The 5,812-nt window shown below is 42.9% G+C and overlaps 1 pseudogene; it reads left to right on the forward strand.

Annotated features, from left to right (window-relative positions):
• The first annotated feature begins 3,513 nt into the window (after window positions 1–3,513).
• Window positions 3,514–3,809, forward strand: LOC102257184 (annotated as a pseudogene).
• Window positions 3,810–5,812: the final 2,003 nt, after the last annotated feature.

Genomic DNA, 5,812 nt, shown 5'->3' on the forward strand with positions numbered 1-5,812 from the left:
TTATTTTAGAGAGGAAGGGAGAGGGAGAGAGAGAGATAGAAACATCAATGATGAGAGAGAATCATTGATCGGTTGCCTCCTGCACGCCCCTCACTGGGGATTGAGCCCGAAACTCAAGCATGTGCCATGACTGGGAATCGAACCGTGACCTCCCGGTTCATAGGTCAATGCTCAACCACTGAGCCATACTGGTCAGGCACCAATAATTTTTCTTATCGTTAAATCCCATTAAGTCCCTTCCCTTCATGTCTTACTTGCTCTCTTGGTATCCTCTTTGTGTTAAAAGACTCTTTTCCTTTGGTTTGCTGATATAGACATCTCCAGCTTTTCCTCCTGTTTTTCTGGCCACTCCTTCTCAGTCTCCTGCCCAAACTGTATTTTTTTAAAAATCCTCACCCGAGGATATGCTTTTATTGATTTGAGAGAGAAAAATGAAGGGAGAGGGAGAGAGACAGAAACATCGATCGATTGCCTCCCATATGCACCCCAATTGGGAATGGAACCTGCAATCTGAGCATGTGCCCTGACCGGGAATTGAACCCTTCGGTGCATGGGATGACGCTTCAACCAACTAAACCACACAGGCCAGGGCCAGCCTGTACCTTTAATATTAGTGGTCCTTGAAGTTATTTGTGTCCTTGGCAATGTTCTATTTTTATTCTATAAATGTCCTTGGGTGAGCTCATCCATCCTCATGTCTTCAATTATTTCTCTCCCTCTCCCTCTCCCTCTCCCTCTCGTGATTGTTTACTTTTTCTTTATTCTTTCTTTATTCTCTACTGGGGTTGCAGGCTCAATCACAGTAAAAAAAATTTTTCTTGAGTCAGTTCCTCCATTATTTGGTGCCTGGACCACTCTCAACCAAGGACTGTATCCAGCACCTAAACATTCCTAGCACCACTTCATTTAGTTTTTATTATCTCTGGGCCAAATAAAAGCTTATTGTCGGTTAACTACAGTTCAGTGGCAGTTGATCTAGTATGAGAATATTTCCAGTAAGATCCTGGCTCTAGAACTCATATTAATTGAGTTAATGGTGATCTTAAATGGACTAATTTTGATTTCTTGAATGAAGCTTAACATTGTAAATTATATCCAGACAGTCTGTTAGACTTTCAAAAAGACATTTGAAATTCTTCAGTGTGAATGACTACATTTGAGCCCATGTGTAATAATAAGAAGGCGCCTGAGACTTACTTTGGGTTAGCCAGTGGCATTCGGAGGTGTGCCCCTGATTCGTTACAGCTTGGAGACAGATTTAAGAAAATGGGTGATGTGGTCATCCTCCACCAATAATAGCACCACCATCACCACTTCATAACATGTGTGTGTGGAGGGGTGCAGAAGGAGAATGTGATTTGAATATAGTGCAGCAGCCCTGCAAATAGTCACTCCCAGAGTGAGCTGCAATTTGCTGTATGTCAAATGAATGGTAAAATGGCTGTATTCATTCATTGCACAGTCTTGAAATCTCTTGGGGCAAGAAAAGGAAGTTTTAAAAAATTCTCGGTTTTAGCCCTAGCCAGTTTGGCTCAGTGAATAGAGTGTCAGCCTGTGGACCTGTCAGCCCAGGTTCGATTCCAGTCAAGAGCATGTACCTTGAGTACCTCAATTGCAGGCTCCCGGCCCTGGTCAGGGGCATGAGGGAGGCAACCAATCGATGTGTCTCTCTCACATGAGTGTTTCTGTCTGTCTCTCCCTCTCTCTTTCACTCTCTAAAAATCAATGGAAAAAACATCCACGGGTGAGGATTAAAAAAAATTTGGTTTTATACTCACTTTTCAGGTTGTAGAATATGGATTTGATAGAGAACCCTCATATCATGTGCCACTAAATGAGGGCTCCTCAGATAATGTTTCCAGATGATGAGTCTTCTTTTGCCAAACATGTTTAGCAAGAGGAACAGCACGCTTTGAAAATGCCTATCAAAGGAATTTAATCACAGTGTAAAGGCTCCTGGGGTGAGCCTGGGTAGCACAATCCTGCCCTGTTCACCGTTGCAGTTTTATTTCATGTATTGTGCGCAGTAACGCTTCATATGGCAGTGAGGGTGCTTGATTTGGGCATTAGGATGTTTCTGATCCCCCAGGAAGCTTTTCTGCCTCAACAGGTTGCAAGCCTCCATGGCTGCCTTTGATGAAGCCATTTATCTTGGTGCCAGCAGCAGGACGTTGAAAGAGTGCACATGGGAAGGTCTGCAGCGGATTAGACATGCATTTGTGGAGCCAGAAGATTATTATTGACAATCAGCTTGGAGAAGATTTAGGTCGTATGTTCATCTGCACAAGGCTGCTGAACTGCCTTTCTGGAAACAATGAGAGGTGGGAGATCGGGAGGGTTTCTTTAATCTCAGCCCCTTGCCAATTCCAGTCTATTTTTATTTTAAAAACTGCAATGAATTCTGGTGGACATTGTACCCAGGTGATGAAAGTACTTGACTGGAAGTTTGCACAATAATGTGTGTTCATCTGTGGTCTGCCCTTCTTGAGTAGCATCTTAGAAAACCACAGAAGTCATGCTCAAAACACTAAACAACACAACCAGTAGCATGTGCATAGAGCCTGTATCAGTTAGCTTTTGCTACATAAAAACAAACCTTTCCAAAACTGGTGGTGTTACTAGTCATTTATTTAGCTCACAATTTGGTGGGCTGCCTAGGCAGTTCTTCTGCTCCCAGCTGGCTCTACTGATTTCTGCTGGTTTCCTTCATGAGTCTGCAGAACAGTCTCACTTATGTGGCTGGCAGTTGGCTGGCTGTTGTCTGGTAGCTGGCTGACTGTGGTTCTTCATATGGTGTCTGGTCTTCCAGAAGGCTAGTTGAGACTTAATCACATGGTTGTCTTAGGATCCCAAGCATAGCAATAGGGCAGACCCCAATATGCAAGGGCTGTTTTAAGCTTCTGCCTGGGCCATGTTGGCTATTGCCCCATTAGCCAAAGCAAGTCATATGGCCCAGATGCAAGGAATGGAGGAAAGTACTACCCACATCCTGATGGGAAGACCTGCAACATCAATATTGCAAGTGTGTGGAGTAGTGGATGGAGGAGCATTTTTGGTCGTTTTCCTTTTTGTTACTGATCTTAGAGAGAGGAAGGGAGGGAGGGGAAGAAAGAGAGAGAGAGAGAGAGAGAGAGAGAGAGAGAGATCCATTGGTTGCTTCCTGCACATGCCCTGACCAAGGACTGAACCCAAAACCCAGGTATGTGCTCTGACCAGGCATTGAACCCATGACCCTTGGGTATACAGGTGAGGCTCTAACTAACAGCCACACCGGCCAGGGCTGGCCATTTTTACAATCTATCACAGAGCCATTTCCAATTTATGAAGTGTTTTCCATGCAGCACTGTTCAGTACAACAATGTGAGACCGAAACCAGTTTCCATTTTACAAATGAGTAAACTGGCCCCGAGAATCTGAGTAGCTTAGCTAGCTAGCATCTCGAGCTATAAAAAAGAGCGAAACCTGAAGGTGGCAGTAGGAGGTATGCACTCAGTGGTCAGGTCACCAGAGGAGGAGGATGTTATGCACAGAGGGAAAATGGCTGCCAAAAACAGGCCAGAAGAGCGTTTCCCAAAGCATGTTCTGCAGAACTAGCATCTACTATGCTTTCAACACTGCCTCCTCTAGAAGATGTTCATGGGAATAGCAATAGTAGTCATGTAAAAATCTTTTAACTGAAAAAGCCCTTGAATGTCTGCCGAAATGTTCAAGTTTACCCCCCCAAAGAGGCTCCATTGGAACACTAATGAGAGATCATGATGCAGCTAGCTTTTTGGATTTCTTCTTAATAATGAGTGACCCTTCACCTTTGATCCCTGACCTGCATTACCTTGGTAACCATTGTATTTTTTTAATTTAATTTTAAAATTTTGGAGTACATGCTATAACATTTCATCTCTCAAAGTGTAGCACGCTGATTTCCTCAAATAGAGATACCCCTCTGAGCCATAAATTTGCAAAATGCTGTCTTCATTTTCTGTATTAAAATTCATTTCAGTTTTTAAAATAAAAAATAGAAAAAAAATTGTAAATAGAGAAACCATTAGCTCTAAAAGTATGTTCTTGGTATCTCAGCTTTTTTGTTTGTTTCTTATATCAGGTTTTCCCCAATTTTAACAGGAATTGGAGTCATCCCTGACACTCGTTAAAATTCAGACTCCAGGGCTCCACCAGAGGTTCTGAGTCACCCAGGTCTGCTGAGGATCTTGGAGCTTTACTTTTAACAGGCAACCTTAACCCCAGGAGATCCTGATGCAATTCCTCACGCGAGAAATACTGGCCTATATTATGATATAATACTGTATTTTCATGTTATAATAGAAAGCCCACACACTGAAATTCCTATGGTCAGTTTTCCAGATCCACATGTTAATAGCATTGGAACCATTATTTAACTTCTCTGAGCCTCTGTCTTGATATCTGCAGAATAAGAATAAGAAGAGAGACCCCCATAGTGTGGGTGTGAAGATTAAGTGAATAACCTGTGACGCCCTGAGCCTGGTGCTTAGCAGATGCTCAGAAAGTGTTATTTTCTTGCTTCTTCATCCCCGGAAGCTGTAGGATCCACTGATAAGGCAAGTCTATGAGAAGTGGAAAAGTTGTTTCTAGAATGCTTTGCAGACTTGTACTGTCAATACCTATAAATGAGACATGATGGTCAAATATTCAGCAGCACCTCTGAAAGCACATAGCTCTGTTGGAGGAAAAAAGGTATCATATTCTTCAGAAGCCTAAACATCATGATTAGAAACACTGACAGGCCTGGTAGGCAACAGCTGTTGTCATTACAGACCAACTATATGCACAAGAAGCACAGAAGGGCTGGTCATGCCTCAACCCCTCCAGTCTTTTCCAAACTGGTGTAAAATTCTGGCATCAGCACTATTGTCTCTATGTCTTTACACGATGACAAAATGTATAATGGTCCTATATTAAGCCTTAGCCTCACCCAAGTCAATTGTGTCAATGTGGATAGAATCCCTACCAAATATTTCCTTGCAATTATTTTTTATAGGAGAACATCTTTCTTCTTAGAAAATAGAAACTTGAGTATCTAGGGGTAAATGGTAATTCTATGTGTAACTAACCCAAATGATTTAGAAAAACAAACTAGAAAGATGGATGGATGGATAGAGCACGCAAATAATCAAATGGGGACAAGTGTTAACAATAGGCGAATTTGGGTAAAGGGCATAAGGCAGTGGTTGTCAACCTTGGCTGCACATTAGAATCACCTGGGAATCTTTTAAAAATCCTAATTTCTGGGCCTCATCCTCTGGAAAGTCTGTTTCTTTGTTATGGGGTGGGGCCACAACATTAGTAACAAAGAAGACTTTCTGGAGGATGAGGCCCAGAAATCAGGATTTTAAAAAGTTTCCCAGGTGATTCTAATGTGCAGCCAAGGTTGACGACCACTGGAAGGGTATTTTTTTACATTAATAAGTGATTTATTACAACTGTGAGGAGTTCAGCAGAGCAATACCGAGGGTTAGGAGACTTGATAATTGGCACAGGTGGTCAGAAAAGGCTTCATTAGGGAATGACGTATAAGCTAAGGCAGGAAGGAAGGGAGGTGCAAGGCTGGGGTGGGAAGAGGCTGCCATGTTTCAGGAGCTGGAATTCAAGAGCAGTTGAGGCACAGAAGAGGGAGAGGGAAGCATGAGATGAGGCTGGGTCAGGAGTCCCCTGGTGGAGAGAACCACCTCTCAGAGGAGAAGTTCCTAGACCTCTGGCGTGGCCTCTTAGGCATACATGTTTTGAGGAGTGTTTTGCACAGTGTCCGAGCAAACAAAGATGGTGTCAACTTCCCATC

This window comes from Myotis brandtii, unplaced genomic scaffold (assembly GCF_000412655.1).
Source record: "Myotis brandtii unplaced genomic scaffold, ASM41265v1 scaffold834, whole genome shotgun sequence".
In the NCBI taxonomy this organism is placed as follows: Eukaryota; Metazoa; Chordata; class Mammalia; order Chiroptera; family Vespertilionidae; genus Myotis; species Myotis brandtii.